The following is a 12,156-nucleotide window of genomic DNA, read 5'->3' on the forward strand; positions in this document are numbered from 1 at the left end:
CGAAACTCCAAAACTCCGAAACTCCGAAACTCCGAAACTCCGAAACTCCAAAACTCCAAAACTCCGAAACTCCAAAACTCCGAAACTCCAAAACTCCAAAGCTCCAAAACTCCAAAACTCCGAAACTCCAAAACTCCGAAACTCCAAAACTCCAAAACTCCAAAACTCCGAAACTCCAAAACTCCAAAACTCCGAAACTCCGAAACTCCAAAACTCCAAAACTCCAAAACTCCAAAACTGCAAAACTCCAAAACTGCAAAACTCCGAAACTCCAAAACTCCAAAACTCCGAAACTCCGAAACTCCGAAACTCCGAAACTCCGAAACTCCAAAACTCCAAAACTCCAAAACTCCGAAACTCCGAAACTCCGAAACTCCAAAACTCCGAAACTCCAAAACTCCAAAACTCCGAAACTCCAAAACTCCAAAACTCCAATACTCCGAAACTCCAAAACTCCGAAACTCCGAAACTCCAAAACTCCGAAACTCCAAAACTCCAAAACTCCAAAACTCCGAAACTCCAAAACTCCAAAACTCCAAAACTCCGAAACTCCAAAATCCAAAACTCCAAAACTCCAAAACTCCAAAACTCCGAAACTCGGAAACTCCAAAACTCCAAAACTCCGAAACTCCATAACTCCAAAACTCCGAAACTCCAAAACTCCAAAACTCCAAAACTCCAAAACTCCAAAACTCCGAAACTCCAAAACTCCGAAACTCCAAAACTCCAAAACTCCGAAACTCCAAAACTCCAAAACTCCAAAACTCCGAAACTCCGAAACTCCAAAACTCCAAAACTCCGAAACTCCAAAACTCCAAAACTCCAAAACTGCAAAACTCCAAAACTGCAAAACTCCGAAACTCCAAAACTCCAAAACTCCAAAACTCCGAAACTCCGAAACTCCGAAACTCCAAAACTCCGAAACTCCGAAACTCCAAAACTCCAAAACTCCAAAACTCCGAAACTCCTAAAACTCCGATACTCCGAAACTCCAAAACTCCAAAACTCCAAAACTCCGAAACTCCGAAACTCCGAAACTCCAAAACACCAAAACTCCAAAACTCCGAAACTCCGAAACTCCAAAACTCCAAAACTCCGAAACTCCGAAACTCCGAAACTCCGAAACTCCAAAACTCCAAAACTCCAAAACTCCGAAACTCCAAAACTCCAAAACTCCAAAACTCCAAAACTCCGAAACTCCGAAACTCCAAAACTCCAAAACTCCAAAACTCCAAAACTCCGAAACTCCAAAACTCCGAACTCCAAAACTCCAAAACTCCAAAACTCCAAAACTCCGAAACTCCGAAACTCCAAAACTCCAAAACTCCAAAACTCCAAAACTCCGAAACTCCGAAACTCCGAAACTCCAAAACTCCAAAACTCCGAAACTCCAAAACTCCAAAACTCCAAAACTCCGAAACTCCAAAACTCCAAAACTCCAAAACTCCGAAACTCCAAAATCCAAAACTCCAAAACTCCAAAACTCCGAAACTCGGAAACTCCAAAACTCCAAAACTCCGAAACTCCATAACTCCAAAACTCCGAAACTCCAAAACTCCAAAACTCTAAAACTCCAAAACTCCAAAACTCCGAAACTCCAAAACTCCAAAACTGCAAAACTCCGAAACTCCAAAACTCCAAAACTCCGAAACTCCGAAACTCCGAAACTCCGAAACTCCAAAACTCCAGAACTCCAAAACTCCGAAACTCCGAAACTCCGAAACTCCAAAACTCCGAAACTCCAAAACTCCAAAACTCCAAAACTCCAAAACTCCGAAACTCCAAAACTCCAAAACTCCAATACTCCGAAACTCCAAAACTCCGAAACTCCGAAACTCCAAAACTCCGAAACTCCGAAACTCCGAAACTCCGAAACTCCAAAACTCCAAAACTCCAAAACTCCGAAACTCCGAAACTCCGAAACTCCAAAACTCCGAAACTCCAAAACTCCAAAACTCCAAAACTCCGAAACTCCAAAACTCCAAAACTCCAATACTCCGAAACTCCAAAACTCCGAAACTCCGAAACTCCAAAACTCCAAAACTCCGAAACTCCAAAACTCCGAAACTCCGAAACTCCAAAACTCCGAAACTCCAAAACTCCAAAACTCCAAAACTCCGAAACTCCAAAACTCCAAAACTCCAAAACTCCAAAACTCCGAAACTCCAAAACTCCAAAACTGCAAAACTCCAAAACTGCAAAACTCCGATACTCCAAAACTCCAAAACTCCGAAACTCCGAAACTCCGAAACTCCGAAACTCCGAAACTCCAAAACTCCAAAACTCCAAAACTCCAAAACTCCGAAACTCCGAAACTCCAAAACTCCAAAACTCCGAAACTCCAAAACTCCGAAACTCCGAAACTCCAAAACTCCGAAACTCCAAAACTCCAAAACTCCAAAACTCCGAAACTCCAAAACTCCAAAACTCCAAAACTCCAAAACTCCGAAACTCCAAAACTCCAAAACTGCAAAACTCCAAAACTGCAAAACTCCGATACTCCAAAACTCCAAAACTCCGAAACTCCGAAACTCCGAAACTCCGAAACTCCGAAACTCCAAAACTCCAAAACTCCAAAACTCCGAAACTCCGAAACTCCGAAACTCCAAAACTCCGAAACTCCAAAACTCCAAAACTCCAAAACTCCGAAACTCCAAAACTCCAAAACTCCAATACTCCGAAACTCCAAAACTCCGAAACTCCGAAACTCCAAAACTCCAAAACTCCGAAACTCCAAAACTCCGAAACTCCGAAACTCCAAAACTCCGAAACTCCAAAACTCCAAAACTCCAAAACTCCGAAACTCCAAAACTCCAAAACTCCAAAACTCCAAAACTCCGAAACTCCAAAATCCAAAACTCCAAAACTCCAAAACTCCAAAACTCCGAAACTCGGAAACTCCAAAACTCCAAAACTCCGAAACTCCATAACTCCAAAACTCCGAAACTCCAAAACTCCAAAACTCCAAAACTCCAAAACTCCAAAACTCCAAAACACCGAAACTCCAAAACTCCAAAACTCCAATACTCCGAAACTCCAAAACTCCGAAACTCCGAAACTCCAAAACTCCAAAACTCCGAAACTCCAAAACTCCGAAACTCCGAAACTCCAAAACTCCGAAACTCCAAAACTCCAAAACTCCAAAACTCCGAAACTCCAAAACTCCAAAACTCCAAAACTCCAAAACTCCAAAACTCCAAAACTCCGAAACTCCGAAACTCCGAAACTCCAAAACTCCGAAACTCCGAAACTCCAAAACTCCAAAACTCCAAAACTCCGAAACTCCTAAAACTCCGATACTCCGAAACTCCAAAACTCCAAAACTCCAAAACTCCGAAACTCCGAAACTCCAAAACTCCAAAACTCCAAAACTCCGAAACTCCAAAACTCCAAAACTCCGAAACTCCGAAACTCCAAAACTCCAAAACTCCAAAACTCCGAAACTCCAAAACTCGGAAACTCCAAAACTCCAAAACTCCGAAACTCCATAACTCCAAAACTCCGAAACTCCAAAACTCCAAAACTCCAAAACTCCAAAACTCCAAAACTCCAAAACACCGAAACTCCAAAACTCCAAAACTCCAATACTCCGAAACTCCAAAACTCCGAAACTCCGAAACTCCAAAACTCCAAAACTCCGAAACTCCAAAACTCCGAAACTCCGAAACTCCAAAACTCCGAAACTCCAAAACTCCAAAACTCCGAAACTCCATAACTCCAAAACTCCGAAACTCCAAAACTCCAAAACTCCAAAACTCCAAAACTCCAAAACTCCGAAACTCCAAAACTCCGAAACTCCAAAACTCCAAAACTCCGAAACTCCAAAACTCCAAAACTCCAAAACTCCGAAACTCCGAAACTCCAAAACTCCAAAACTCCGAAACTCCAAAACTCCAAAACTCCAAAACTGCAAAACTCCAAAACTGCAAAACTCCGAAACTCCAAAACTCCAAAACTCCAAAACTCCGAAACTCCGAAACTCCGAAACTCCAAAACTCCGAAACTCCGAAACTCCAAAACTCCAAAACTCCAAAACTCCGAAACTCCTAAAACTCCGATACTCCGAAACTCCAAAACTCCAAAACTCCAAAACTCCGAAACTCCGAAACTCCGAAACTCCAAAACACCAAAACTCCAAAACTCCGAAACTCCGAAACTCCAAAACTCCAAAACTCCGAAACTCCGAAACTCCGAAACTCCGAAACTCCAAAACTCCAAAACTCCAAAACTCCGAAACTCCAAAACTCCAAAACTCCAAAACTCCAAAACTCCGAAACTCCGAAACTCCAAAACTCCAAAACTCCAAAACTCCAAAACTCCGAAACTCCAAAACTCCGAACTCCAAAACTCCAAAACTCCAAAACTCCAAAACTCCGAAACTCCGAAACTCCAAAACTCCAAAACTCCAAAACTCCAAAACTCCGAAACTCCGAAACTCCGAAACTCCAAAACTCCAAAACTCCGAAACTCCAAAACTCCAAAACTCCAAAACTCCGAAACTCCAAAACTCCAAAACTCCAAAACTCCGAAACTCCAAAATCCAAAACTCCAAAACTCCAAAACTCCGAAACTCGGAAACTCCAAAACTCCAAAACTCCGAAACTCCATAACTCCAAAACTCCGAAACTCCAAAACTCCAAAACTCTAAAACTCCAAAACTCCAAAACTCCGAAACTCCAAAACTCCAAAACTGCAAAACTCCGAAACTCCAAAACTCCAAAACTCCGAAACTCCGAAACTCCGAAACTCCGAAACTCCAAAACTCCAGAACTCCAAAACTCCGAAACTCCGAAACTCCGAAACTCCAAAACTCCGAAACTCCAAAACTCCAAAACTCCAAAACTCCAAAACTCCGAAACTCCAAAACTCCAAAACTCCAATACTCCGAAACTCCAAAACTCCGAAACTCCGAAACTCCAAAACTCCGAAACTCCGAAACTCCGAAACTCCGAAACTCCAAAACTCCAAAACTCCAAAACTCCGAAACTCCGAAACTCCGAAACTCCAAAACTCCGAAACTCCAAAACTCCAAAACTCCAAAACTCCGAAACTCCAAAACTCCAAAACTCCAATACTCCGAAACTCCAAAACTCCGAAACTCCGAAACTCCAAAACTCCAAAACTCCGAAACTCCAAAACTCCGAAACTCCGAAACTCCAAAACTCCGAAACTCCAAAACTCCAAAACTCCAAAACTCCGAAACTCCAAAACTCCAAAACTCCAAAACTCCAAAACTCCGAAACTCCAAAACTCCAAAACTGCAAAACTCCAAAACTGCAAAACTCCGATACTCCAAAACTCCAAAACTCCGAAACTCCGAAACTCCGAAACTCCGAAACTCCGAAACTCCAAAACTCCAAAACTCCAAAACTCCGAAACTCCGAAACTCCGAAACTCCAAAACTCCGAAACTCCAAAACTCCAAAACTCCAAAACTCCGAAACTCCAAAACTCCAAAACTCCAATACTCCGAAACTCCAAAACTCCGAAACTCCGAAACTCCAAAACTCCAAAACTCCGAAACTCCAAAACTCCGAAACTCCGAAACTCCAAAACTCCGAAACTCCAAAACTCCAAAACTCCAAAACTCCGAAACTCCAAAACTCCAAAACTCCAAAACTCCAAAACTCCGAAACTCCAAAATCCAAAACTCCAAAACTCCAAAACTCCAAAACTCCGAAACTCGGAAACTCCAAAACTCCAAAACTCCGAAACTCCATAACTCCAAAACTCCGAAACTCCAAAACTCCAAAACTCCAAAACTCCAAAACTCCAAAACTCCAAAACACCGAAACTCCAAAACTCCAAAACTCCAATACTCCGAAACTCCAAAACTCCGAAACTCCGAAACTCCAAAACTCCAAAACTCCGAAACTCCAAAACTCCGAAACTCCGAAACTCCAAAACTCCGAAACTCCAAAACTCCAAAACTCCAAAACTCCGAAACTCCAAAACTCCAAAACTCCAAAACTCCAAAACTCCAAAACTCCAAAACTCCGAAACTCCGAAACTCCGAAACTCCAAAACTCCGAAACTCCGAAACTCCAAAACTCCAAAACTCCAAAACTCCGAAACTCCTAAAACTCCGATACTCCGAAACTCCAAAACTCCAAAACTCCAAAACTCCGAAACTCCGAAACTCCAAAACTCCAAAACTCCAAAACTCCGAAACTCCAAAACTCCAAAACTCCGAAACTCCGAAACTCCAAAACTCCAAAACTCCAAAACTCCGAAACTCCAAAACTCCAAAACTCCAAAACTCCAAAACTCCAAAACTCCGAAACTCCGAAACTCCAAAACTCCAAAACTCCGCAACTCCAAAACTCCGAAACTCCAAAACTCCAAAACTCCAAAACTCCAAAACTCCGAAACTCCAAAACTCCAAAACTCCAAAACTCCAAAACTCCAAAACTCCAAAACTGCAAAACTCCAAAACTCCGAAACTCCGAAACTCCAAAATCCAAAACTCCAAAACTCCAAAACTCCAAAACTCCGAAACTCGGAAACTCCAAAACTCCAAAACTCCGAAACTCCATAACTCCAAAACTCCGAAACTCCAAAACTCCAAAACTCCAAAACTCCAAAACTCCAAAACTCCGAAACTCCAAAACTCCGAAACTCCAAAACTCCAAAACTCCGAAACTCCAAAACTCCAAAACTCCAAAACTCAGAAACTCCGAAACTCCAAAACTCCAAAACTCCGAAACTCCAAAACTCCAAAACTCCAAAACTGCAAAACTCCAAAACTGCAAAACTCCGAAACTCCAAAACTCCAAAACTCCAAAACTCCGAAACTCCGAAACTCCGAAACTCCAAAACTCCGAAACTCCGAAACTCCAAAACTCCAAAACTCCAAAACTCCGAAACTCCTAAAACTCCGATACTCCGAAACTCCAAAACTCCAAAACTCCAAAACTCCGAAACTCCGAAACTCCGAAACTCCGAAACTCCAAAACACCAAAACTCCAAAACTCCGAAACTCCGAAACTCCAAAACTCCAAAACTCCGAAACTCCGAAACTCCGAAACTCCGAAACTCCAAAACTCCAAAACTCCAAAACTCCGAAACTCCAAAACTCCAAAACTCCAAAACTCCAAAACTCCGAAACTCCGAAACTCCAAAACTCCAAAACTCCAAAACTCCAAAACTCCGAAACTCCAAAACTCCGAACTCCAAAACTCCAAAACTCCAAAACTCCAAAACTCCGAAACTCCGAAACTCCAAAACTCCAAAACTCCAAAACTCCAAAACTCCGAAACTCCGAAACTCCGAAACTCCAAAACTCCAAAACTCCGAAACTCCAAAACTCCAAAACTCCAAAACTCCGAAACTCCAAAACTCCAAAACTCCAAAACTCCGAAACTCCAAAATCCAAAACTCCAAAACTCCAAAACTCCGAAACTCGGAAACTCCAAAACTCCAAAACTCCGAAACTCCATAACTCCAAAACTCCGAAACTCCAAAACTCCAAAACTCTAAAACTCCAAAACTCCAAAACTCCGAAACTCCAAAACTCCAAAACTGCAAAACTCCGAAACTCCAAAACTCCAAAACTCCGAAACTCCGAAACTCCGAAACTCCGAAACTCCAAAACTCCAGAACTCCAAAACTCCGAAACTCCGAAACTCCGAAACTCCAAAACTCCGAAACTCCAAAACTCCAAAACTCCAAAACTCCAAAACTCCGAAACTCCAAAACTCCAAAACTCCAATACTCCGAAACTCCAAAACTCCGAAACTCCGAAACTCCAAAACTCCGAAACTCCGAAACTCCGAAACTCCGAAACTCCAAAACTCCAAAACTCCAAAACTCCGAAACTCCGAAACTCCGAAACTCCAAAACTCCGAAACTCCAAAACTCCAAAACTCCAAAACTCCGAAACTCCAAAACTCCAAAACTCCAATACTCCGAAACTCCAAAACTCCGAAACTCCGAAACTCCAAAACTCCAAAACTCCGAAACTCCAAAACTCCGAAACTCCGAAACTCCAAAACTCCGAAACTCCAAAACTCCAAAACTCCAAAACTCCGAAACTCCAAAACTCCAAAACTCCAAAACTCCAAAACTCCGAAACTCCAAAACTCCAAAACTGCAAAACTCCAAAACTGCAAAACTCCGATACTCCAAAACTCCAAAACTCCGAAACTCCGAAACTCCGAAACTCCAAAACTCCAAAACTGCAAAACTCCGAAACTCCAAAACTCCAAAACTCCGAAACTCCGAAACTCCGAAACTCCGAAACTCCAAAACTCCAGAACTCCAAAACTCCGAAACTCCGAAACTCCGAAACTCCAAAACTCCGAAACTCCAAAACTCCAAAACTCCAAAACTCCAAAACTCCGAAACTCCAAAACTCCAAAACTCCAATACTCCGAAACTCCAAAACTCCGAAACTCCGAAACTCCAAAACTCCGAAACTCCGAAACTCCGAAACTCCGAAACTCCAAAACTCCAAAACTCCAAAACTCCGAAACTCCGAAACTCCGAAACTCCAAAACTCCGAAACTCCAAAACTCCAAAACTCCAAAACTCCGAAACTCCAAAACTCCAAAACTCCAATACTCCGAAACTCCGAAACTCCGAAACTCCAAAACTCCGAAACTCCAAAACTCCGAAACTCCAAAACTCCGAAACTCCGAAACTCCAAAACTCCGAAACTCCAAAACTCCAAAACTCCAAAACTCCGAAACTCCAAAACTCCAAAACTCCAAAACTCCAAAACTCCGAAACTCCAAAACTCCAAAACTGCAAAACTCCAAAACTGCAAAACTCCGATACTCCAAAACTCCAAAACTCCGAAACTCCGAAACTCCGAAACTCCGAAACTCCGAAACTCCAAAACTCCAAAACTCCAAAACTCCGAAACTCCGAAACTCCGAAACTCCAAAACTCCGAAACTCCAAAACTCCAAAACTCCAAAACTCCGAAACTCCAAAACTCCAAAACTCCAATACTCCGAAACTCCAAAACTCCGAAACTCCGAAACTCCAAAACTCCAAAACTCCGAAACTCCAAAACTCCGAAACTCCGAAACTCCAAAACTCCGAAACTCCAAAACTCCAAAACTCCAAAACTCCGAAACTCCAAAACTCCAAAACTCCAAAACTCCAAAACTCCGAAACTCCAAAATCCAAAACTCCAAAACTCCAAAACTCCAAAACTCCGAAACTCGGAAACTCCAAAACTCCAAAACTCCGAAACTCCATAACTCCAAAACTCCGAAACTCCAAAACTCCAAAACTCCAAAACTCCAAAACTCCAAAACTCCAAAACACCGAAACTCCAAAACTCCAAAACTCCAATACTCCGAAACTCCAAAACTCCGAAACTCCGAAACTCCAAAACTCCAAAACTCCGAAACTCCAAAACTCCGAAACTCCGAAACTCCAAAACTCCGAAACTCCAAAACTCCAAAACTCCAAAACTCCGAAACTCCAAAACTCCAAAACTCCAAAACTCCAAAACTCCAAAACTCCAAAACTCCGAAACTCCGAAACTCCGAAACTCCAAAACTCCGAAACTCCGAAACTCCAAAACTCCAAAACTCCAAAACTCCGAAACTCCTAAAACTCCGATACTCCGAAACTCCAAATCTCCAAAACTCCAAAACTCCGAAACTCCGAAACTCCAAAACTCCAAAACTCCAAAACTCCGAAACTCCAAAACTCCAAAACTCCGAAACTCCGAAACTCCAAAACTCCAAAACTCCAAAACTCCGAAACTCCAAAACTCCAAAACTCCAAAACTCCAAAACTCCAAAACTCCGAAACTCCGAAACTCCAAAACTCCAAAACTCCGCAACTCCAAAACTCCGAAACTCCAAAACTCCAAAACTCCAAAACTCCAAAACTCCGAAACTCCAAAACTCCAAAACTCCAAAACTCCAAAACTCCAAAACTCCAAAACTGCAAAACTCCAAAACTCCGAAACTCCGAAACTCCGAAACTCCAAAACTCCAAAACTCCAAAACTCCGAAACTCCGAAACTCCAAAACTCCAAAACTCCGAAACTCCGAAACTCCGAAACTCCGAAACTCCAAAACTCCAAAACTCCAAAACTCCGAAACTCCAAAACTCCAAAACTCCAAAACTCCAAAACTCCAAAACTCCGAAACTCCGAAACTCCAAAGCTCCAAAACTCCAAAACTCCGAAACTCCAAAACTGCGAAACTCCAAAACTCCAAAACTCCAAAACTCCAAAACTCCAAAACTCCGAAACTCCAAAACTCCAAAACTCCAAAACTCCAAAACTCCGAAACTCCAAAACTCCAAAACTCCAAAACTCCAAAACTCCAAAACTCCGAAACTCCGAAACTCCAAAGCTCCAAAACTCCAAAACTCCGAAACTCCAAAACTGCGAAACTCCAAAACTCCAAAACTCCAAAACTCCAAAACTCCAAAACTCCGAAACTCCAAAACTCCAAAACTCCAAAACTCCAAAACTGCAAAACTCCAAAACTCCAAAACTCCAAAACTCCGAAACTCCAAAACTCCAAAACTCCAAAACTCCAAAACTCCGAAACTCCAAAATCCAAAACTCCAAAACTCCAAAACTCCAAAACTCCGAAACTCGGAAACTGCAAAACTCCAAAACTCCGAAACTCCATAACTCCAAAACTCCGAAACTCCAAAACTCCAAAACTCTAAAACTCCAAAACTCCAAAACTCCGAAACTCCAAAACTCCGAAACTCCAAAACTCCAAAACTCCGAAACTCCAAAACTCCAAAACTCCGAAACTCCGAAACTCCAAAACTCCAAAACTCCAAAACTCCGAAACTCCAAAACTCCAAAACTGCAAAACTCCAAAACTGCAAAACTCCGAAACTCCAAAACTCCAAAACTCCAAAACTCCAAAACTCCGAAACTCCGAAACTCCGAAACTCCAAAACTCCGAAACTCCGAAACTCCAAAACTCCAAAACTCCAAAACTCCGAAACTCCTAAAACTCCGAAACTCCGAAACTCCAAAACTCCAAAACTCCAAAACTCCGAAACTCCAAAACTCCAAAACTCCAAAACTCCAAAACTCCAAAACTCCGAAACTCCGAAACTCCAAAGCTCCAAAACTCCAAAACTCCGAAACTCCAAAACTGCGAAACTCCAAAACTCCAAAACTCCAAAACTCCAAAACTCCAAAACTCCGAAACTCCAAAACTCCAAAACTCCAAAACTCCAAAACTGCAAAACTCCAAAACTCCAAAACTCCGAAACTCCAAAACTCCAAAACTCCGAAACTCCGAAACTCCGAAACTCCAAAACTCCGAAACTCCGAAACTCCGAAACTCCAAAACTCCGAAACTCCAAAACTCCGAAACTCCGAAACTCCGAAACTCCGAAACTCCAAAACTCCAAAACTCCGAAACTCCAAAACTCCGAAACTCCAAAACTCCAAAGCTCCAAAACTCCAAAACTCCGAAACTCCAAAACTCCGAAACTCCAAAACTCCAAAACTCCAAAACTCCGAAACTCCAAAACTCCAAAACTCCGAAACTCCGAAACTCCAAAACTCCAAAACTCCAAAACTCCAAAACTGCAAAACTCCAAAACTGCAAAACTCCGAAACTCCAAAACTCCAAAACTCCGAAACTCCGAAACTCCGAAACTCCGAAACTCCGAAACTCCAAAACTCCAAAACTCCAAAACTCCGAAACTCCGAAACTCCGAAACTCCAAAACTCCGAAACTCCAAAACTCCAAAACTCCAAAACTCCGAAACTCCAAAACTCCAAAACTCCAATACTCCGAAACTCCAAAACTCCGAAACTCCGAAACTCCAAAACTCCGAAACTCCAAAACTCCAAAACTCCAAAACTCCGAAACTCCAAAATCCAAAACTCCAAAACTCCAAAACTCCGAAACTCGGAAACTCCAAAACTCCAAAACTCCGAAACTCCATAACTCCAAAACTCCGAAACTCCAAAACTCCAAAACTCCAAAACTCCAAAACTCCGAAACTCCAAAACTCCGAAACTCCAAAACTCCAAAACTCCGAAACTCCAAAACTCCAAAACTCCAAAACTCCGAAACTCCGAAACTCCAAAACTCCAAAACTCTAAAACTCCAAAACTCCAAAACTCCGAAACTCCAAAACTCCGAAACTCCAAAACTCCAAAACTCCGAAACTCCAAAACTCCAAAACTCCAAAACTCCGAAACTCCG

The sequence above is a fragment of the Amblyomma mixtum genome, unplaced genomic scaffold, assembly GCF_055824585.1.
Source record: "Amblyomma mixtum isolate Tamu unplaced genomic scaffold, ASM5582458v1 scaffold_12, whole genome shotgun sequence".
Taxonomy (NCBI): domain Eukaryota; kingdom Metazoa; phylum Arthropoda; class Arachnida; order Ixodida; family Ixodidae; genus Amblyomma; species Amblyomma mixtum.